General features: G+C 39.5%; 2 long non-coding RNA genes across 2 annotated transcripts in view; both read left to right on the plus strand.

Moving 5' to 3' along the window:
• The first annotated feature begins 222 nt into the window (after positions 1 to 222).
• The window catches only part of LOC145528758 (uncharacterized), a 171998-nt gene continuing 147475 nt past the window's right edge, over positions 223 to 24745 (plus strand). Inside the window, exons 1-3 of the long non-coding RNA XR_014070622.1 lie at positions 223 to 266; positions 6200 to 6299; positions 12704 to 12845. This is a non-coding gene — a long non-coding RNA (uncharacterized LOC145528758). The remainder of the gene's footprint in view (positions 267 to 6199; positions 6300 to 12703; positions 12846 to 24745) is intronic.
• LOC145528760 (uncharacterized) lies at positions 14640 to 20392 on the plus strand. Its single transcript, XR_014070630.1, has 2 exons — positions 14640 to 19078; positions 20104 to 20392. It is a non-coding gene; the product is annotated as an uncharacterized LOC145528760 (long non-coding RNA).

The raw sequence follows: 24745 nt of genomic DNA on the forward strand, positions 1-24745 counted from the left end.
AACGTAGTAGCCATTTAAAACACTTGGCAGCGGGAGTGGAGAGCGGATCCCAAGGCCCGGGGCAGCCCTGCCGCCGGCCGAGTCACCATCAGGCCCAGAGGAGCGCAGCGGCCGGGTCACTCACGCCGCCCCGCCAGCGTCCAGGCCGAGACCCCAGTTCGCGCCCCGCCTCGGCGCCAGGACGCCAAGCCCCGCCCCACCCACCTCCGCACGCAGCTGGCCGGAACAGGAAGAGCGGCGCCAGGAAGGTTTGGAGAACATTCGCCGTAAGTAAGAGAAATGCTTTCCTCAACATGAATGGCTCCAAGAAAGACTTATTTGTATATTTGTACGGCAGGTTGCCATAACGAATCTCCCAGTGTGGTGTAGGGGACGGAGAGACCGCAGTGTTTGATGGAGAAAGGGCTGTAGACGCAGTCAGCTTGCGGGGGAGCGGAATCGTTCTAGATATTTCTGTGACGCAGGTGATGCGGCACATGGACCAGAATGGCCAGAATGGAGAGAGTAGGGGGGAAAATGAAGGATGGAAGATGCTCCCAAAGGCCAGGCTGTACAGCGCCGGCCCTGCCGCGGCCCATGGCACCCACCCACGTGCGGAGATACCGTGGGCATCATGGTGCTCCAGCCCTCACGTGCAGGGAGAAGGAGTGGTGCCCTGAACAAGGGAGACCAGTGAGACGGAATTTGTACCGGGGTTAGAGATGGAGATGCCACAGAGATGAAGGAAGGAAGGAACGTGACACCAGGAGTAAGTAGAGCTGAGTTCTAGTTCCAGTTCTGTCCCGTTTTCCGTGTGTAAATCTGGAACAGCTCGTGTCACCAACAAGGTTTGCGTTTCTTTTTTACAATGGGAATGATTGGGCAAAGGAGGCTCTAGTATATCCTTTCTGGCTTTAAAATTGGATACGTTGTGTTCATCACTATTATTTTTGTGCTGAAGAGTTATCAGTGAATGGCCCATGAAATTAAAATGCAAATGTTTTACATTTACATTCTATGTTAAATGTCTATGTTTTTAAAAACCCATCATTTTGAGTATTAGTGAAGAGGAAATAAAGGATGGAATTAAATTTATTGTCTGCCTTCATGACCCAGAGCTTCAGATATCTTAGAGGTCATCTGAGCAACACACTCGCACCCTGAGAACACAGTTTTCCCATTTTCCGGTGGAAAAGGAGGTGCGTACTAGTCAGCCCACTTCACTTGTCAAGTGTGCTGGCTCTTCTGTTCTCTTTTCCTGTCTATTTAGTGTATTATGTTAGTGTATTGTGTTCACCTCACCTAACATGTTAAGTGGTACTGAATGCACTCCTGCCTCACTCTGTCTTCTTGGTTGCTACTTGATTGCAGAGTGCTTTTGGCTAAATTTATAGACTATTAACTTTGTCCACATCTTGCCTGTGACGTGAGTGGTAGAGGGTGAATAAAACATTGAAATCCTTGGAGACAGGTTTTCCATAACTGTGAGGTATTATTATTGATAGGTCATTCAGCTTAAAAAAGTTGATCGTTCCAGATTTTTGCATATCTTAGCAACCTGTTTGGAATGATTGCAATGACACTTTTATGTTTGACTGAGAATCTGGCCTTAGGGTCTGTTTGGAAAAGAGTATATAGTTTGTTTAATTGAAATTTGTTATGATTTTCCATGTCAAAGCAACTAAGTTTACACTCAGTGGTAGTGGTTGAGCTTAGAAGAAACAAAATGGTTGAGTTCTTGCACTGTACATGTGGCTGTGAACATCAGACTGACAAAAGAAGGTATAAGTAGCATTATACACAGAGCCTGACTTGCGCAGGAAAAACTGCCAGACTGAATTATTTTAAATATCAGAGTTTTCTGCACTGGTTCTTCTTTGCATTAAGGGAAAGAAACGGATGTAAAGACATCTGGAAAGCTTTCATGAAGTGAGATTTTACTTATCTACCTCTGGGTAGATAACTTTAATTTCCAAACTCTGTAACTATGAAGGAAATATGTTTGCTCATCGCTCTGTGGAGTATTGTAGCAGAGAGGGAGGGCAAGACCTATTACAAGTAACAGGCCAATGTGGCTAAATCTTCCACATGTTGAAATGAAAGGTTTTTAAACTGGAGAATGCAAGGGTACCTGAGAGACTTATTTATATAGTAGTGGATATTAAACCTAAGCCCTTTTGTCCATTCTGTAGTGTGAATTGGAGCATTTTTCTGTTTTTCCATCTGGATCTGTTTTCTGTGATAGATCACTGACATGACTTTAATACAAGGGAAAAATATATTAAAAAAATATAACAGCAGAAAAAGAAAACAACAAGAAAAGAAGATTGAAGCAGGACCTGTGATTAGGATATGTAGAGTAACAGTTCTTCTTTTTGGCTCTTCACTCTTGAACTGAACTTTTGTCACAACTGAAGATTTTACTTTTGTGTTGATTTTGAACTTTGTGCATGCTTTTGTGCGTCTCTTCTTTGATTGATGGTCTTAAGCTTTAGAGTTTTTGCATCTGAATTACAGCTTTATTTGTGGACGTGTGTGTGCTGAGAGCTATTGGACTAGTCCAGAGATTCTCAAAATACTAGTGTGAGAGGTAAAGAGCAGAAAATGTGAGAAAAATTTCTTTGATAAACAGGCGTGACTGTCACTAGTAATTTCAAATATAAGGAAGAGGCTTTAGTTGTTGAGTTTTACACCGTGTATGCTGGCGCCTTTTATTCATGGGAGGAGTTGCTGACAATACTTTGGGAAAACTTAGAAATTGTATGTATGGAGTTTTAGCAACATAGATTTTGAAGTGCTTTTGAAGTTAAGCGTTATTTAAGAAGAGCACAGGCTGCAGAAAAAATATCTAAGGTGAACTTTGGTGGTCATGGTTTAGTTATTAAGTTGTGTCTGACTCTTTGTGATCCCATGGACTGTAGCACACCAGGCTCCTCTGTCCATGGGATTTTCCAGGTGAGAATGCTGGAATGGGTTGCCATTTCCTTCTTCAGGGGATCTTCTCCACCCAGGGTATGAACCTGGGTCTCCTGCATTACAAGCGGTTTCTTTACCATCTGAGCCACCAGGGAAGCCCAAGAATACTGGTGTGGGTAGCTTATCCCTTCTCCAGGGGACCTTCCCGACCCAGGAATTGAACCAGGGTCTCCTGCATTGCAGGCAGATTGTTTACCAGCTGAGCTACTAGAGAAGCCCATTGGTTCTCTAATTACATGCAAAAAATAAGATGAAGTGAAAGTTTTATTAGAACCGCTAAACCTTAGAGCTTGAGTTTTTAAAATATTCTGAGTTGTTTCAGTGGAATGCCAGGATATATAGTGCCACGAGATAAGCAGTTGTTAGCCTGGTCTTTCTACTGTTGACCACATTCCTGTTTTTTTCAGCAGAACTTTGTCTCCTTCTCCTTGTTTGTTAGTTTTCTTTAAGTTATTGTGATTTTGGTTGTGGAGGAGGAGGAAAAATTCAAAGATATGTACTCTCCTAGGACACCAATAGTGTAGAAGAAGCCATATAATTTAGGAACTTCTTAAGTTGACCTCAAGAATTCTTGAATTTGCAGAGTCATTTCAGGTTAACTCCACTATTCGAGAAATGAGTTGCATATGTATTTATCTCATTTCTTTTGATTTTCATTTTCAGTGGTATGCATTTTATATAGTTAACAAATTACAGTTTCTCTCTTTATTTGAGCTGTCGTGCATTATAGAATATGTTACTCATGGTGGAACAATTTCTAGATGGCCTGTGTGTTGTGTATATATGTATATATATTTTTTCTAACATGGGGCAAACAGTAACCATTTTTTAAAAGATGGTGGGGATATACAACAAGTTTATCTTCAGGCACTCATGATTTGGGTGACTATCCTATCTTGCCCACTCACCAGTGACTCATGGACTTATCTAGTAGGGATGGACAAAAAGCAAAAAATAGAAATATTTCTCTCTGAGAAGCAAAAAGAAAAAGAATGCCTCACATTTAGAGCATCTTGCAGTTTGCCTTTGAGAGGTCAGTAGAAAAAACATCTCGAGGAAAGAGAACATGATCAAGAGACCTCTTACTTGACCCCTGTGGGTGACTTTTGTTTCTAAACTCCTTAATTATAACAAGAATTGTCATAGTGACTCTGTGGTCAACATTGATGGGGGAAGAAAAGGCTTTTAATTTCTAGTTTTATATGTATAAAGCCATTTACTTACTCTTTTCTCACTTTCCTTAAACCTAACCATTATTTGACTTTGATATGTAATTTTTGATTATAAAAAGGAGCACGTAATATATGAAATAAGTTGCTCTTCCTTTTTACTAACGTCAGTTTTATTTGTAATTATTATGTAGTTAACATACTAATGATGTATGTTTTAGTTTTTTATTACTTAGAAACGTACAAATTGCTTTTTTAAGATTGTATTTCATAATTACTAGGCGAGGTTATTTTGTGGTATGTAAAAATTCCCTGAAATAAAATCAGAAAATTGAAAATAATCTTTGTTATAAGTGAATTGCAACCGATTATGAAGACCTTCAAAATATTGTCTCATAGAGACACAGATGTGACAGTAGTAGAGGCCACATGTATTAACCTATGGCTTAGTCGTTTAAGGGAGATAGTCCCATCTAATAGATCTGTTATGTGTTAAATTGCTTTCTCCTTTATTATAAATTTTGTAGATTGTTTATTCACTTTTTAGAGAGGACAGTATGGCTACATATGTCACTTAGAATTTCCATGTTTATGAAGCTATATAGCGCTATATTTTGAAGAGAGTAAACTTGGTCTCTTTTTTAAAGGCAGCTTTCCAAGACTTGTCCCTGCAGCAGTCAGTTTATACACTAGGGGTCAGTCTACATGAACAGATGTCCATGAAGATTACTTAGGTGTCCAGTTTTAGGACAGTGTTATCCTTTGATTTCATGGAGTGTCTATTCATTTGGGGATAGAAGAATCTCCTTGGACACTTACACGGTAATATACAGCTTCTCGCATCCTACATTTTCTAGCTATACTCTTGACAGGGCATTTCTCAAAGGATTTCAATATGTAGCTTAACGTTCTTTTCCCTTAGCTGTCTCCTTTCACTTCTCTCTGATGTCAGTTCAGCGCCTTCGCCTAATTTAATATGCAGGAACAAGAGAATGGCTGATAACATTGGAATCCTAGGTCAGGGTCTTCCCCAAGCATTATGAATGGGACTGAAGATGACAGTTGCTCATGAAATGACTGAATTTGGAGAGTGACTAACATGTGGGAGTTGTGTATGGGGGTGACTTTGTAACTGTGATGCTCTAATTGCTGGCTTCTGTTATTTATTCTTATTCTCTGGTATCTAGAGGACAGTGAGGTCTCTTGTCCTTACTCCATTGTAAGTCATTTCCAGGCAGTGGCTGTATCTTACCCATCTTTGTTCTTCCTGTACTGTAATGTTTGACACATATTTGGTACAGATTGTGTTGTCTGAACTGAACTGAACTCCATAAATACCAATATGCCAGAATGACCTACTTTTAATACATAGTCATTTTTATTGTTCGAGAAATGTTAAACATCAATGGAAATACCCATGGCATGATGGCCAAAATATGAAGACCCATTCTTCTTTTTTCTAAAGAAGGAGAAAAAGGTACATGATTTAAAGTAATTGGGACAATTTGGAACTCTTATCAAGCTAATGATTGTTCTGAGGAAAGAAAAAATGCTTCTAATTTCTAGGTAGAGCTCAGAAATAGTCCCGTATCTTTCTCCAGGAGCTTTCTCCACTTGTTAGTTGGGAGACAAGGCTTATTTCTCAGAATAAGCTTCATGTTCGGTCTAACATCATACTGGGCATGTTAGAAAAGTAGGTGTTTTTTTGGCCATACTGTGCAGTATGGGTGAGCTTTGTTCCCTGACCGTGGATGGAACTCAGGCCCCCCGCCCCACCCCCGAAGTGGAAGTACAGTCTTTACCACTGAACCGCCATGGAAATCCCAGAAATTTAGTTTGAAATCATAGAATCCAGCTTTCGAGATTGAAAAGGAGCTTTTTGTTTGTTTAGCTCACCGTATTGTGCTTGGCAGAAGTGTTACTCAATTTTAAGCAGAATGAGCACCAAAGTTTGTTAAAAGGGTGATGACTTTAGTAGTTACACTAAATGATACAATACATGAGTGTGTGTGTGTGTGTGTGTGTGTGTATATATATATAATTATATTAATATATTTACTTTGCTATGATTACAGATGAGGTTCAACTTGTGACCACTGGGAGTCACTGTGTAGCTGTCAGAGCGAAGGAGGCTTCCACGCCATATCCACACCAGCTTGTTGGGCTGCTGGGGAGGTAAGGTACTCATCTCTTTTTCCCCAACTACTGCCATTTATCGATTTGCCAACTGGTAGTTATTAAGTGTCCACAGAGAGCTGGGTGTTGTGTTAAATTAGGCAACACAGTGAGAATAAGCTGCCTGTGTGGCTAGCCATGTTTCCCTGCCTGCATCCCCATCCCCAGCAAAGCTCTTTAAATCTCCCTTATAATTTATGTTTCATTTATTTATTATTTATACATTTATTTATTTGCTAGAGATCTTTGAGAGAGAGGTCTACGTTTTTATTTTGTAATTGTTAATCCCATTGGCTGATTGACGTGTAGTAGATACTTATTATATGTTTGCCTAGTGGCTGGATGCTATGCCGGTCATTTCCTCTTGTTCTTTAGATTTTGATGTTATTAATATTTCTTCTTGACTGCACTACGTGTTATTACCTAGTTATTGCCACTTACCTGCATCACTCCCTGCTCACTGTCCTTTAATGCTACTGTGATAATGAAAGTTATTGGTGAACTTTTTCCTCTCATATAAGTTATTCTTCCTCATTCTGCTGTGACAGTTTAGAAGTCTTGTTTATGCCACATCAGAAGTTAATGACATCATCATTATCAATGGCAACATTAATAATTTCACCTTTGTTAGTGGGAATGAGAATTGAATGATGTATATGAAAAGCTGTGTTGTGTTGGAAAACAGCTCTGGAAGAGGACTAATTTCTCAAGAGGAAAATGTACACTGTAGTATTGCATTTTTCAAGAATAGAAAATGTATCAATTCTCACCACCTCCCTTTTTTCATATATAAAATCCACTCAACTCTTACTAAATATTAAGTGGGGACCAGGCAGTGTACTAGGTATTGAGGAGAGTACAGTGATAGGAATTAAGCAGAGTCTAACGTGTTAAACAGCTCACTGTACAGTTGCGGGTGAAAGCTAGAAATAATATAAAAAACAATCAAACTATAAATGCAGAATTTAACTGCCAAATAAGTGGAAGAGTCCATAGGAATTTAGAAGTGTGAGTGATTCCATTTAGATTAGATCTGTCATGACTAGCTCCATAAAGTTGATTTTTCTTGTGGTTTTGAAGTATTGAGACATTCTATTCCCTGGGATGGAGAGCAGAGAACGTTTTGGGGAGAGATGTTCAGGTATGTTCAGTTCAGTTCAGTTCAGTTGCTCAGTTGTGTCCAACTCTTTGCGACCTTTTGAATCGCAGCACACCAGGCCTCCTTGTCCATCACCAACTCCCAGAGTTTACCCAAACCCATGTCTGTCGAGTTGGTGATGATATCCAACCATCTCATCCTCTGTCGTCCCCTTCTCCTCCTGCCCCCAATCCTTCCCAGCATTAGGGTCTTTTCCAATGAGTCAACCCTTCGCATGAGGTGGCCAAAGTATTGGAGTTTCAGCTTCAACATCAGGCCTTCCAATGACACCCAGGACTCATCTCCTTTAGGATGGACTGGTTGGATCTCCTTTCAGTCCAAGGGACTCTCAAGAGTCTTCTCCAACACCACAGTTCAAAAGCATCAATTCTTTGGCTCTCAGCTTTCTTCACCGTCCAACTCTCACATCCATACATGACTACTGGAAAAACCATAGCCTTGACTAGACAGACCTTTGTTGGCAAAGTAATGTCTCTGCTTTTAAATATGCTATCTAGGTTGGTCATAATCTTCCTTCCAAGGAGTAAGCGTCTTTTAATTTCATGGCTGCAGTCACCATCTGCAGTGATTTTGGAGCCCAAAAAAATAAAGTCTGACACTGTTTCCACTGTTTCCCCATCTACTTCCTATGAAGTGATGGAACCAGATGCCATTATATTAGTTTTCTGAACGTTGAGCTTTAAGCCAACTTTTTCACTCTCCTCTTTCACTTTCATCAAGAGGCTCTTTAGTTCTTCTAAGCTTTCTGCCATAAGGGTGGTGTCATCTGCATATCTGAGGTTATTGATATTTCTCCCGGCAATCTTGATTCCAGCTGGTGTTCCTTCCGGCCCAGCATTTCTCATGATGTATTCTGCATATAAGTTAAATAAGCAGGGTGACAATATACAGCCTTGACGTACTCCTTTTCCTATTTGGAACCAGTTTGTTGTTCCATGTCCAGTTCAAACTGTTGCTTCCTGACCTGCATACAGGTTTCTCAAGAGACAGGTCAGATGGTCTGGTATTCCTGTCTCTTTAAGAATTTTCCACAGTTTATTGTGATCCACACAGTCAAAGGCTTTGGCATAATCAGTAAAGCAGAAATAGATGTTTTTCTGGAACTCTCTTGCTTTTTCGATGATCCAGTGGATGTTGGCAATTTGATCTCTGGTTCCTCTGCCTTTTCTAAAACCAGCTTGTACATCTGGAAGTTCACGGTTCACGTATTGCTGAAGCCTGGCTTGGAGAATTTTGAGCATTACTTTACTAGCATGTGAGATGAGTGAAATTGTGCAGTAGTTTGAGCATTCTTTGGTATTCCCTTTCTTTGGGATTGGAATGAAAACTGACCTTTCCAGTCCTGTGGCCACTGCTGAGTTTTCCAAATTTGCTGGCATATTGCGTGCAGCACTTTCACAGCATCATCTTTCAGAATTTGAAATAGCTCAACTGGAATTCCATCACCTCCACTAGCTTTGTTCGTAGTGATGCTTCCTAAGGCCCACTTGGCTTCACATTCCAGAATGTCTGGCTCTAGGTGAGTGATCACACCATCGTGATTATCTGGGTCTTGAAGATCTTTTTTGTTCAGTTCTTCTGTGTGTTCTTTTCACCTCTTCTTAATATCTTCTGCTTCTGTTAGGTCCATACCATTTCTGTCCTTTATCGAGCCCATCTTTGCATGAAATGTTCCCTTGGTATCTCTAATTTTCTTGAAGAGATCTCTAGTCGTTCCCATTCTGTTGTTTTCCTCTATTTCTTTGCATTGATCACTAAGGAAGGCTTTCTTATCTCTCCTTGCTATTCTTTGGAACTCTGCTTTCCGATGGGATTACCTTTCCTTTTCTCCTTTGCTTTTTGCTTCTCTTCTTTTCCCAGCTATTTGTAAGGCCTCCTCAGACAGCCATTTGGCTTTTTTGCATTTCTTTTCCATGGGGATGGTCTTGATTCCTGTCTCCCGTACAATGTCACGAACCTCTGTCCATAGTTCATCAGGCACTCTGTCTATCAGATCTAGTCCCTTAAATCTATTTGTCACTTCCACTGTATAATCATAAGGTATTTGATCTAGGTCATACCTGAAAGGTCTAGTGGTTTTCCCTACTTTCTTCAATGTAAGTCTGAATTTGGTAATAAGGAGTTCATGATCGGAGCCACAGTCTGCTCCTGGTCTTGTTTTTGCTGACTGTATAGAGCTTCTCCATCTTTGGCTGCAAAGAATATAATCAATCTGATTTCACTGTTGACCATCTGGTGATTTCCATGTGTAGAGTCTTCTCTTGTGTTGTTGGAAGAGGGTGTTTGCTATGACCAGTGCGTTCTCTTGGCAAAACTCTAGTAGCCTTTGCCCTTCTTCATTCTGTACTCCAAGGCCAAATTTGCCTGTTACGCCAGGTGTTTCCTGACTTCCTACTTTTGCATTCCAGTCCCCTATAATGAAAAGGACATCTTTTTTGGGTGTTATTTCTTAAAGGTCTTGTAGGTCTTCATAGGACCGTTCAAGTTCAGCTTCTTCAGCATTACTGGTCGGGGCATAGACTTGGATTGCTGTGATATTGAATGGTTTGCCTTGGAAATGAACAGAGATCATTATGTTGTTTTTGAGATTGCATCCAAGTACTGCATTTCACCATTATGGTCAGCAAAAGAGTTCAGGCATGTCTGGGCAATAAAGAGAAAAAATTATGTCTAAAGATGAGAACATGTGTAGGGGAAAACTATCATGGAGGTAGTGAGTCCATCTTATGAAGTACCTAGGATATATTTCTAATCATGATTTTTGGGGTCACAGTATATCATGCTTAAAATTGGGCCTTGAAGGTCATTTCTCATTTTGTAGCCTACTCTTCTTGCTAGAACTACTGGGTGTCTCTGTAGGTACTACATCTAGAATTACCACATCCAATAATTTTTTCTGACACTGGCTATTACTAACAATGCAAGTCTAAATATTGGCAGAGGGGCTTACGTTTCTTGCAGAAAAGTTAGTATTTCATCCAAAGAAGCTTTGCCTTTGCAGATTACAACCACTTGAACATATGTGGCCTGAAGGTGACCCAACATTTGGGCACCTGATTTGTTAAAGAGAGTGTAGAGCTCCAAGTCATATCACTAAGTTTTCATTTTTCCTTTGGCTACCATTATTAAAAAAAGTATTCTCCTGGAAAACTTTTCTGCCAGGCTAGGAGCCACAGATGCTGAGCTTGTGTGATAAAACATTGAAGCCCTTGAGGATATATTGGTGGCTGGAAATGTTGCTAGTGAAATTAATTAAATTTGCATCTTTAAATATTTTGGTTATTAGGTTAGTAGAAATGTGTGCTTAGGAAAAAATTAGTAGTATAATCCTGCTTGTATTCTTTTCTTAACTTCTCTCCTTCATGTTATATTTAAGGATTGCCAGTCAGGGGAACAACCCTTTTTTTCCCATAATTGAGAACCAACCTTTATTCCCATAATTGCATAGAGACTTCTGTTCCTGTCAATGCCAATAGATTGTTTAGTCCCATTAAGGAAAATGGATCTTTGTTTTTGTGAAAGTTGTAGAATGAGATGGCTGGAACCTCACAGGTAATGAAGACCAGATAAACTGATTAAACAAAGAAAACCATAAAGAAAATAATTGATTTATGGTAGTGATTTTTTTGACTGAGCGACTTCACTTTCACTTTTCCCTTTCATGCACTGGAGAAGGAAATGGCAACCCACTCCAGTATTCTTGCCTGGGGAATCCTAGGGACGGCAGAGCCTGGTGGGCTGCCGTCTATGGGGTCGCACAGAGTCGGACACGACTGAAGCGACTTAGCAGCAGCAGCAGCAGCAGTGATTTTTTTGTTTGTCCAAAAAAGTCTCTAATTAAATTTTCTTTCATGGGAGTAATAGTGAAGGAACCTCTGGAAATTATTTGTGTGTATGTCTGATTTCAGGATATGAATTTTATTATTATATGTAATTAGCTCATGTACCCTGAGCTCTCACTTAACCTGTAGGGCATGTTGTTCAAGCTACAAGAGGAAGTAAACCACAATTTCAAATCAACAACTGAAAGAGATGGTGTACCTGGTATAAAAACATCTTACTTCTCTTTCTAAGGACTGGTTAATCCTTTGTCTAGCCAAGACTTGCAGTATGACTGGGGGAAAAAAATCTCAACATGTATTTACCATTTAACTTAGTAGGTGGTTCTATAGATTTTAGCTATTTATGAAAATAGATTAGTAGTTAACTAATTATTGTAATAAGTGAAGTCACTCAGTCCTGTCTGACTCTTTGCGACCCCACGGACTGTAGCCTACCAGGCTCCTCCATCCATGGGATTTTCCAGGCAAGAATACTGGAGTGGGTTGCCATTTCCTTCTCCACTTTTTTGTAATAAAAGTGTTCATAGATAATTGTGTTCAAAGTGATTTTTAACATGTAATTATCATATGTGTACCAAAAATAGTTTCCTATTAACAAAATTGCAGAGATCTTTTTTGGTAATTAATCTTTTAAATATTGCACATAAACTTTACATGTATAAAATGTAAATTATATTTAGTAAGATAGAATTTTTCATATATACTGAGATCTTTTAAAGTTGGTCAAATATGAAACTTCCTTCTATTTGGAATTAATTAAAAGTGTTTCTTCTAAATGACACCAGGAGCATACTCACCATTCAGGTTGACCTAAATACTGAGCTAAGAGGATAGAATGGGTTGGCAGGCCATCAAAGCAATCAAATTAAAATTAAACAGTTTTGTCAGCTATAAAGACAGATATTTTATACTAAACACATTGAATTATTTACAGAAATTTTTACTTTAAAAAATTTGAACAGTGTGAGGTTGAGGCTCTATAAATACAACTATTAAATGTAACACAAAAAATATCAAATGAACACATTGGATAAATCCATGAAGTTATTAGACCAAATTTTCAAAAATAATAAAAATTCTCAAGATATTTTAATTCCTATTCCTTTAAAATCACTTTTTGAACATGAGTTGTGATCTATATTTGTGTTTTCAATCTGCCTCTTCCATTTCTCACCAGGGCCAAATGGTTAATCTTGTGTGAAAGGAAAAACTGAATGGACAAAATAGTGGTAAATGTAAACTGAGCTTATATATTACCATTTGGTTTTGAAGCAGTAGAAAAATTATTTTGTGTATAAATGGTCATTTGTCTGAAAATATTTTTTATATAAATTAAGAATGGTAATTCTCAGGTCATAATTTTTTGACAGCATAAAGAAATTCCTTTTCTTTTTTTTTAAAAGGTCCATCTGCTTATAGAGTAGTGAAAAATCAGAAAGAATACTTTACGAAGAAAATCTTGGAAACAGAATTAGAAGACACTTTAGAAATGATCTAATGACTAGTACAGTTCCCTCAACGTGTAAACGGAAAAACTGAGCTACGGTGAGAGACAGGCGCAAGTTTGTTGACTTTTTTTTAAAACTTTTTATTATGAAAACATTTTTCACATGCATAAAAGTAAAGTGAATAGCAAAGGACTTGGCTCTTCTTTCTGATAATCGCTGGCATGGTGGCAATACAGCACTTCAAAGGTGGCTAGTGACACATGTTGAAATGATAATGTTTTGAATATATTGAGTTAAAATGTGATTTAAAATGAATTTCATCTGTTTCTTTTTACTTTTCCAAACATGGCTTCTAGAAAATTTGAAACTGCATAAATGGCTTACGTTATATTTTTACTGGACAGTGCTGGCATAGAATCCTCATTTACTTATACCTACTTCAGTGGTCGTCAACTCATGACACATCTTGTTTCATTTATACCCCATGGAATTATCTATGGTCATACTGGTAATCAGTCCCAGCTCTGGCATGGGATACCTGCTTGCTATCTAGTGCTCTTTCCTCCTCTACACTTTTAAATTGAAGTCTTTTGTGTGTGTGCTAGTTTCACTATCTCCTAATTAAGATTACATTTCTGAGATTTACTGATTTTGACAGGTTAATAATGCATTCATTCATTTCCTTTACATAATATTATTTTAATTTGATTGATAAAGATTCTTAGATCAAATTTCCTATTTACTAAGTTGGGTGGGCTTATTCATAAATCATTGCTTATTCTTCCAAAATCCAGGTCACATAAGGATAGCAATGGAGTTAGTGCTTTCTCTACTATGCTTCTCATTTATATTTTTCATGCAAAGTTTCATTATTCATTGAAAGTAGATGTTAAAAATCATAATTGTTCAATAATCAGTAAATATACCCATTGAATGTTTACCATGTGAAAAAGCTCAGGGTGTGTGTATGTACCACCCCATCCCCTATGATCCATCATTCAGAGAGTAGTCATGGGTGGGAAGAGAGAGAAGGAAACATAAATGTGTCTTTGAGGATGCTGGACCTGAAGTGTCAGGAAGAGATCAAAGCAGAAATGTCTAGAGATTAGCAAGAGCTGAACTTCTGGGAAGAGATTTTCTATCTAGACGTTCTCTTTAGTGATGACTTTCTGAATCAAAGAGGAAAACATTTGGATAAAACTATTTATTACAGAAATATACTCTTTCAGGGAATATTTACAATTTAGTTTCTTCATTTGTCTTTATCCTTCTTATAGTCATTTCAGCGAAGTATACTATCTGTATTTTAAAAAACATATTTGTATTGTTTGGGTGCATGTAAGTCATTAATGGAATCTATGTAATATTATGTTTTTAAGCTTAATTACAAACCTGACTTCCACATTTCAACCTTGGAAAATTGAATGGGCTTTATCAAAGAAAATCTGAGAGTTTTGAATTTTTCCTTTTACTTGACATCAACACTTAGAGAAGGTATCTGGTGTTTACCTTCAGGGTGATTTAGGCGGCAGTGGTGATGTCAGTTGTTAGGCTGTCTTCTGCAGGCTCCACAGAGCCACATCCCCTTGGAAAAATGACCTGGAAGGACCATGTCGCCTGACTCCCTGGCCCTCTGTCCCCTTGTTATGTGAGGACGTTGGGGAAAACCAGTGGGTAATGGAAAGTAGGGAGGTGAGTCTGGGGACCTGTTCCCCTTGTTCTGTTCCTGTGGGGTTGCTGAGGGTGGCTGCTGTCCACCCAGCCCCTCTGTCTCTGCGTTTTGGTCATCACCACTCAGTCCTCTGCAGACCTAGGGTTGCTAACGCCTACCTGATAAAAGACGAGTGAAGGCGAAAGTGTTAGTTGCTGAGTTGTGTCTGACTTTTTGCAGCCCCGTGAACTGTAGCCCACCAGGCTCCTCTGTCCATGGAATTCTCCAGGCAAGAATACTGCAGTGGGTTGCCATGCCCTTCTCCAGGTGATCTTCCTAACCTAGGGATTGAACTTGGGTCTCCTGCATTGCCGACAGATTCTTTACCATCTGAGCTACCAGGGAAACCCATTAAAAGGCCAGAGGTACTGTTTGTCCCTTCTAGGCTTTCCACCCTTGCACATACATTTATAAATCCTTTTATTAAATTTCCCTTAAACTATCCTAATTTGAATGTGCCATTTATCTTCCATGGGATTCAAAGTGTATGAGGATTTCCAGCCCTGGCCCTTCATGTTGGAATTCTGGTTTGACCCTGGATGCTCAGCATTCTCACCTCAGAAGCTGAGTTTCTACTTTGAAAAGAAATTAGTGTGTTACTGGAGGTTCTGGTACTTTGAGCACAGGCTATAGAACAAGGATTTCCTCACATTCCTTTCTATCTAAATAATAAAATGCATGCATCACCAGAATGAAATATAGAACTGACATTTCAGAATGTACTTGAAAACTAAACAATTCTTCAAGGTATCCTTCAATGAAACTAGGATTGGGGTGGCAGCTGCAGCCCTGAAGTCAATACACTTGGACTTGACTTTAAATCAACACCACAGACACATTTGGCCTCAAGTTGCTGGCAGTGGCATTAAGTCCTAGTGCACTTAAGAGCTTCAGGTTTCTAATAAGCATTTTCTTCAAAGCAGTGGCTTGATTTGCTCTGTGATTTTTGTCAAGTGCATATCATATCAAAGGATAAGTGTTTGCCAAAGCCTTACTTTAGCCACAAAAAGGGGAGTTTTGTTTGAATAAAGTCAAGTTGTGCTGGCTGGCCCCCACTGGGAAGATGAAAGGAATGACTAGATTTCCTGTTACTCTGTTGTTGTTGTTTATATCCCTCAAATATTTTAATCAACATGAAAGGACTTGTCGCACTGTGAGAGCCATGCAATTTGAGAAAGCTATTCAAAGGCCGCCAAATAGATTTGCAGCTAATAAAGTTGTATTTGTCTGTGATGTCAAAGACCAGATTTATGGGAAGTGATTAATAAGGACCAGAATACCATGCATGGAAAGATGATCAGGAGGTTATTTTCCAAGTTCATTTCTCTACTGTAGATTCTTGATATGCATTATATATACATTGAAAGAAAAAACAAGATAAGTTTTAAAAGGCTGGTTTTGGTCTGGCTATAATGTGGCATTGAGACATGATTATGATATAAACTGCATATGGCATAAGCCCTCTTGAAGGAGGTAGCCATTAACCTCACCATAGAGTCCCCAGAACTTACACAGGACTGGGAGACAGACTCTTGGAGGGCACAAACAAAACCTTGTGTGCACCAGGACCCAGGAGATAGGAGCAGTGACCCCACAAGTGACTGACCTAGACTTGCCTGTGAGTGTCCAGGAGTTTCCGGCAGATGCATGGGTTGGCGGTGGCCTGCTGCAGGATTGGGAGCACTCAGTGCAGCAGTGCATGCATGGAACCTTTTGAAACAGGTCGCCATTATCTTTATTATCTCCCCCATACCTTGGCCTCAGGTCAAACAATAGAGAGGGAACACAGCCCTGCCCATCAATAGAAAATTGGATTAAAGATTTACTGAGCATGGCCCCGCCCATCAGAACAAGACCCAGTTTGCCCCACAGTCAGCCACTCCCATCAGGAAATTGCCATAAACCTCTTACTCTTATCCTTCAAAGGGCAGACAGAGTGAGAGCCATAATCACAGAAAACTAATCAAACTGATCACATGGACCACAGCTTTGTCTAACTCGCTGAAACTATGAGCCATGCCATGTAGGGTCACCCAAGATGGATGGGTCATAGTGGAGAGTTCTGACAAAACGTGGTCCACTGGAGAAGGGAATGGCAAACCACTTCAGTATTCTTGCCTTGAGAACCCCATGAATAGTATGAAAAGGCAAAAAGATAGGACACTGAAAGATGGACTCCCCAGGTTGGTAGGTGCCCAGTATGCTACTGGAGATTAGTGGAGAAATAACTCCAGAAAGAATGAAGGGATGGAGCCAAAGAAAAACAATACCAGTTGTGGATGTGACTGGTGGTGGAAGCAAGGTCTGATGCTGTAAAGAGCAATACTGCATAGGAACCTGGAATGTTAGGTCCATGAATCAAGGCAAATTGGAAGTAGTCAAACAGGAGATGGCAAGAGTGAAGATCAACATTTTAGGAATTTGTGAACTAAAATGGACTGGAATGGGTGAATTTAACTCAGATGACCATTATATATACTACTGTGGGCAAGAATCCCTTAGAAGAAATGGAGTAGTCAACATAGTCAACAATAGAGTCCAAAATGCAGTACTTGGATGCAATATCAAAAATGACAGAATGATCTCTGTTCATTTCCAAGGCAAACCATTCAATATCACAGTAATCCAAGTATATGTCCTGACCAGTAATGCAGACGAAGCTGAAGTTGAATGGTTCAATGAAGACCTACAAGACCTTCTAGAACTAACACCCAAAAAAGATACCCTTTTCATTATAGGGGGCTTGAATGCAAAAGTAGGAAGTCAAGAAATACCTGGAGTAATGGGAAAGTTTGGCCTTGCAGTACAGAATGAAGGAGGGCAAAGCCTAACAGAGTTTTGCCAAGAGAATGCACTGGTCATAGCAAATACCCTCTTCCAACAACACAAGAGAATACGCTACACATGGACATCACCTCATGGTCAACACTGAAATCAGATTGATTACATTCTTTGCAGGTAAAGATGGAGGAGCTCTATACAATCAGCAAAAACAAGACCTGGAGCTGACTGTGGCTCAGATCATGAACTCTTTATTGCCCAATTCAGACTTAAATCATGAAGTCCTTATTGCTGAATTCAGACTTAAATCATGAAGTCCTTATTGCCAACTTCAGACTTAAATTGAAGAAAGTAGGGAAAACCGCTAGACCATTCAGGTATGACCTATATCAGATCCTTTAAGGTTATACAGTGGAAGTGAAAAATAGATTCAAGGGATTAAATCTGATGGATAGAGTGCCTGAAGAACTATGGATGGAGGTTCGTGACGTTGTACAGGAGACAAGGATCAAGACCATCTCCAAGAAACAGAAATGCAAAAAGCCAAAGGAGGAGGCCTTTCAAATAGCTGAGAAAAGAAGAGAAGCTAAAGGCAAAGGAGAAAAAGAAAAGATATACCCATATGAATGCAGAGTTCCAAAGAAAAGTAAGGAGAGATAAGAAAGCCTTCCTCAGTGATCAGTGCAAAGAAATAGAGGAAAACGATAGAATGGGAAAAACTAGAGATCTCTTCAAGAAAATTAGAGCTACCAAGGGAACATTTCATGCAAAGATGGGCTCAATAAAGGACAGAAATGGTATGGACCTAACAGAAGCAGAAGAAATTAAGAAGAAGTGGCAAGAATACACAGAAGAACTGTACAAAAAAAGTTCTTCCCAACCCAAATAACCACGATGGTGTGATCAGTCACACTCACCTAGAGCCAGACATCCTAGAATATGAAGTCAAGTGGGCCTTAGAAAGCATCACTACGAACAAAGCTAGTGGAGGTGATGGAATTCCAGTTGAGCTATTTCAAATCCTAAACGATGATGCTGTGAAAGTGCTGCACTCAATGTGTCAGCCAATTTAGAAAACTCAGCAGTGGCCACAGGACTGGAAAAGGTCAGTTTTCATTCCAATGCCAAAGAAAGGTAATACTAAAGAATGCTCAAACTACTGCACAATTTCACTCATCTCACATGCTAGTAAAGTAATGCTCAAAATTCTCCAAGCCAGGCTTCAGCAATATGTGAACCGTGAACTTATAGATGTTCAAGCTTGTTTTAGAAAAGGCAGAGGAACCAGAGATCAAATTGCCAACATCCAACGGATCATTGAAAAAGCAAGAGAGTTTCAGAAAAACATCTATTTCTGCTTTATTGACTATGCCAAAGCCTTTGACTGTGTGGATCACCATAAACTTTGGAAAATTCTGAAAGAGATGGGAATACCAGACCACCTGACCTGGCTCTTGAGAAACCTGTATGCAGGTCAGGAAGCAACAGTTAGAACTGGACATGGAACAACAGACTGGTTCCAAATAGGAAAAGGAGTACATCAAGGCTGTATATTGTCACCCTGCTTATTTAACTTATATGCAGAGTACATCATGAGAAACGCTGGGCTGAAGGAAGCACAAGCTGGAATCAAGATTGCCGGGAGAAATATCAACAACCTCAGATATGCAGATGACACCACCCTTATGGCAGAAAGCAAAGAAAAACTAAAGAGCCTCTTGATGAAAGTGAAAGAGGAGAGTGAAAAAGTTGGCTTAAAACTCAACATTCAGAAAACTAAGATCATGGCATCCGGTCCCATCACTTTATGGAAGATAGATGGACAAACAGTGGAAACAGTGGCTGACTTTATTTTTGGGGCTCCAAAATCACTGCAGATGGTGATTGCAGCCATGAAATTAAAAGATGCTTGTTCCTTGGAAAGAAAGTTATGACCAGCCATTTAGACAGCATATTTAAAAGCAGAGACATTACTTTGCCAACAAAGGTCTGTCTAGTCAAGGCTATGGTTTTTCCAGTAGTTATGTATGGATGTGAGAGTTGGAATATAAAGAAAGCTGAGCACCAAAGAATTGATGCTTTTGAACTGTGGTGTTGGATAAGACTCTTGAGAGTCCCTTGGATTGCAAGGAGATCCAGCCAGTCAGTCCTAAAGGAGATCAGTCCTGGGTGTTCATTGGAAGGACTGATATTGAAGCTGAAACTCCAGCACTTTGGCCTCCTGATGTGAAGATCTGACTCATTTGAAAAGACCCTGATGCTGGGAAAGATTGAGGGCAGGCGGAGAAGGGGAGGACAGTGGATGAGATGGTTGGATGGCATCACTGACTCGATGGACATGAGTTTGGGTAGACTCCAGGAGTTGGTGATGGACAGGAAGGCCTGGCGTGCTGCCGTTCATGGGGTTGCAAAGAGTCGGACATGACCGAGGGACTTGACTAAACTGAACTGAACTCATGCTGGTAAAGATTGAAGGTTGGAGGAGAATGTGATGACAGAGGATAAGATGATTGGATGGCATCACTGACTGATAGACATGAGTTTAAGGAAGTTTCAGGAGTTGATGATGGACAGGGAAGCCTGGCATGTTGTATTCCATGGGGTCTCAAAGAGTCAGACACGACTGAGCAACTGAACTGAACTGCAAATGTACATGCATGTACATGACCTAATGAATTTAGAATATGATTTCAAATTAAAATTACTTTATTAATGATAATGATACATGCAGTATGTAAATTTATTTATTTTAATTTATTCTATATTATTGTTATCATTCTATGAAGTGTGTGTATGTGTGTGTATATATATATATATATATACACACACGTGTATATGAAAAGTGAAAGTGGAAGTCACTCAGTCGTGTCTGACTCTTTGCTACCCCATGGACTATACAGTCCATGGAATTCTCCAGGCCAAAATACTGGAGTTTGTAGCCTTTCCATTCTCCAGGGAATCTTCCCAATCCAGGAATTGAACCCAGGTCTCCTGTATTGCAGGCAGATTCTTTACCACCAGAGACACAAGGGAAGCCCATACACATATGTATATACATATATATTGATGCATTTTTGTTATCTTTGAGCCTTTAAATATTCTATCGATTACAGTGATCATGTGACAATGCTTGTGCCCTGAAAAAAAAGAAAGAGAAAGGAAAGAAGGAAAAAGTACCACCTTCTTTGTATTTAATATAATTTATAATTACCAGTTAGGAAATTAACTGCATGGTATATTCTTATTCAAATTAAGAAAAACTCAGATTTTCTCATTGTCAGTTTTTGAGACAAGAGCTAAGTACAGCATTATCATACATGCTCTCTCAGAAAAGTTGAATGGTGTCACTTGATGAGGGCAAAAATGTCAGAATACCACCCCTACTCTGTATTTCTTTTTGAGTCTCATCTTTTCTTGTTCTTATTTTTTATGTCTTGTCTTATTTTTTCTTCCTATTTAAAAAAATTTATGCAAGAAGTTAATCATATTCCTTGTTGTCATTTTGTCGCTAAGTCACACCCAGCACTTGTGACCCCATGGGCTGTAGCAGGTTTCCCTGTCCTTCACCATCTCCCGGGGTTTGCTAAAAACTTGTTTCCCTTGAGTTGGAAATGCCATCCAGTTAACTGTCTCATCCTCTGTTGCCTCCTTCTCCTCTTGCCAAGCTCAAGCTTTCGCAGCATCAGAATCTTTTCCAGTGAGTCAGCTCTTTGCATCAAGTGGCCTCAGTATTGGAGTTTCAGCTGCCGTGTCAGTCCTTCCAATGAATATTCAAGACTGATTTCTTTTAGAATTGACTAGTTTGACTTCGTTGCTGTTCAAGAGACTCTCAAGAGTCTTCTCCAGCACCACATTTCAAAAGCATCCCATTCTTTTACACTCAGCCTTCTTCATGGTCCGACTTTCACATCTGTACATGACTACTGCAGAAACCATAGCTTTGACTATCTGGACATTTGTCGGCAAAGTGATGTTTTTGCTTTTTAATATATTGCCTATGCTTGTCATAGCTTTTCTTCCAAGGAGCAAGTGTTTTTTAATTTTGTGGCTGCAGTCACTGTTCTCAGTGATTTTAGAGCCCAAGAAAGTAAAGTCTGTCACTGTTTCTACTTTTTCCCAATCTGTTTGGCATGAAGTGATGGGAATGGATGCCATGATCTTAGTTTTTTGAATGTTGAGCTTTAAGCCAGGTTTTTCACTCTCTTCTTTCACTTTCATCAAGAGGCTCTTTAGTTCCTCTTCACTTTCTGCCATAAGGGTGGTGTCATCTGCATATCTGAGGTTATTGATATTTCTTCTGGCAATCTTGATTCCAACTTGTGGTTCATCTAGCTTGGCATTTCACATGACATACTCTACATAGAAGTTAAATAAGCAGGGTGATGATATGTAGCCTTGACGTACTCCTTTCCCAGTTTTGATCCAATCCATTGTTCCATGTCTGGTTCTAGCTGTTGCTTCCTGACCTGCATACTGTGACCACCTGTTTCTCATGAGGTAGGTAGTTCAGTTCAGTTCAATGCAGTCGCTCAGGCATGTCCAACTCTTTGTGACCCCATGGACTGTAGCACGCCAGGTCTCCCTGTCCATCACTAAGTCCTGGAGTTTACTCAAAACTCATGTCCATGTCATCCTCTGTCGTCCCCTTCTCCTCCCGCTTTCAATCTTTACCAGCATCAGGGTCTTTTCAAATGAGTCAGTTCTTCGCATCAGGTGGCCAAACTATTGGAATTTCAGCTTCAGCATCCGTCCTTCCAATGAATATTCAGGAGTAATTTCCTTTAGGATGGGCTGGTTGGATCTCCTTGCATTCCCAGGGACTCTCAAGAGTCTTTTCCAACAGCACAGTTCAAAAGCATCAGTTATTCGGCACTCAGCTTTATATCAGATGTCTGATATCCCCATCTCTTAAAGAGTTTTCCACAGTTTGTTGTGATCCACACAGTCAAAGGCTTTAGCATAGTCACTGAAGCAGAAGTAGATGTTTTTCTGGAATTCCTTTGCTTATTCTATGATCCAGTGAATGTTGGAAATTTGATCTCTGGTTCTTCTGCCCTTTCTAAATCCAGCTTGTACATCTGGAACTTTTCAGTTCATGTACTGCTGAAGCCTAGCTTGAAGGATTTTGAGCATTATTTTGCTAGCATGTGAAATAGGCACAATTGTGCAGTAGTTTGAACTTTCTTTGGCGTTGCCTTTCTTTGAGATTGGAATGAAAACTGACATTAGTCATATATTCCTTAGTATTTGGATATTCTCAACACTGTTTCAAAAAAAGTTCCTCTCCTTTTTTATATATTGATGAATTTCTTTTATTCCCATCGTTCAACCCCCTCCTCCACAAAAGACAACCATAATGTATATTTTTCTATTTTTATAGTCTTATAAAATATATATTACTGTTTATATGCATCTGTTTTTAATTTATGTAAATGATATTGAATTGATCATGTTTTTGTTCTTACCATCTTCACTTATTAGCATGTTTTAAGATTTTTCTTGTGACTGTGTTTAATATAGTGTTTGTGGAGAGCAATTACTAATAGCTCCAGAAAGAATGAAGTGGCTGGGCGAAAGCAAAAATGATGCTTAGTTATGAATGTGTCTGGTGTTGAAAGTAAAGTCTGATACTGGAAAGAACAATATTGCATAGGAACCTGGAATGTTAGATCCATGAATCAAGGTAAATTGGACAGGGTCAATCAGAGATGGCAAGAGTGAACATCGACATCTTAGAAATCAGTGAACAAAAATGGATAGGAATTGGCAAATTTAATTCAGATGACCATTGTATCTATCACTGTGGGCAAGAATCCCTTAGAGGAAATGGAGTAACCCTTATAGTCAACAAAAGAGTCCGAAATGCAGTACCTGGGTGCAGCCTCAAAATGACAGAATGATCTTGATTTATTTCTGAGGCAAATCATTCAACATCACACTAATCCAAGTTTGTGCCCCAGCCACTGATTCCGAAGAAGCTGAAGTTGAACGGTTCTGTGAAGACCTATAAGACCTCCTAGAACAAAACAAAAAAAAGATGTCCTTTTCATCATAGGGGACTGGAATGCAAAAGTAGGAAGTCAAGAGATACCCGGAATAATGGAAAGTTTGGCCTTGAAGTACAAAATGAAGCAGGCAAAGGCTATCAGAGTTTTATCAAGGGAACACGCTCATTATAGCAAACACCCTTTCCAACAACCCAAGAGACAACTTTACACATGGACAGGCCAGTTGGTCAATACTGAAATCAGATTGATTATATTCTTTGCACTTGAAGATGGAGAAGCTCTATGTAGTAAGCAAAAGCAAGACCTGGAGCTGCCTGTGGCTCAGACTGTGAACTCCTTATTGCAAAATTCAGACTTAAATTGAAGAAAATAGGGAAAAACCATTAGGCCATTAAGGTGTGACGTAAATAAAATATCTTATGGTTATACAGTGGAGGTGATGGAGAGATTCAAGGGATTAGATCTTGTATACAGAGTGCTTAAAGAATATGGACGAAGGTTCATAACATTGTGTAGGAGGCAATAACCAAAACTGTTCCAAAGAAAGAGAAATGCAAGAAGGCAAAATGGTTGTCTCAGGAGGCTTTATGTGAAGTGAAATGAAAGGGATAAAGGGAAAGATACACCCAAATGAATGCAGAGTTCCACAGAATAGCAAGGATAGGTAAGAAAGCCTTCTTAAATGAACAGTGCAAAGAAATAGAGGAAAACAGTAGAATGGGAAAGACTGGAGATCTCTTCTAGAAAATTGGAGTATCAAGGGACTGTTTCATGCGAGGATGGGCATGATAAAGGACAAACATTAGGAAGGACTTAATAGAAAGAAGAGATTAAGAAAAGGTGGCAAGAATACACAACGAACTATAAAAATGAACTGTACAGAAAAGGTCTTAATGACCTGGATAACCATGGTGGTGTGATCACTCCCCTAGAGCCGGACAGCCTGGAGTGTGAAGTCAGGTGGGCCTTAAGAAGCATTACTATGAACAAAGCTAGTGGAGGTGATGGAATTCCAGCTGAACTATTTCAGATCCTAAAAGATGATGCTGTTAAAGTGCTACACTCAATATGTCAGCAAATTTGGAAAATCAGGCAGTGAAAAACAGGAGTGGAAAAGGTCAATTTTCATTCTAGTCTCAAAGAAGGGCAGTATCAGAGAATGTTCACACTACCTTACAGTTGTGCTCATTTCACATGCTGGCAAGGTGATGCTCAAAATCCTTCAAGCTAGAGCTTCAGTAGTATGTGAACCTGTATGGCTCACATATTTGAAAACAAGCTTATAGTATCCAATGGGGATACATAGAAAGGGGGAGGGAGTGGACAAATTAGGAGTTGGCAATCTTGATTTCAGCTTGTGGCTCATCCAACCTGGCCTATCTCGTGATGTACTCTGCATGTAAGTTAAATCAGGAGGGTGACAATGTACAGCCGTGTTGTACTCCTTTCCCAGTTTTGATCTAGCCTGTTGTTTCATGTCCAGTTGTAACTCTTGCT

This window comes from Giraffa tippelskirchi, chromosome 2 (assembly GCF_054371585.1).
Source record: "Giraffa tippelskirchi isolate mGirTip1 chromosome 2, T2T-mGirTip1v1.2.pri, whole genome shotgun sequence".
Classification (NCBI taxonomy): Eukaryota; Metazoa; Chordata; class Mammalia; order Artiodactyla; family Giraffidae; genus Giraffa; species Giraffa tippelskirchi.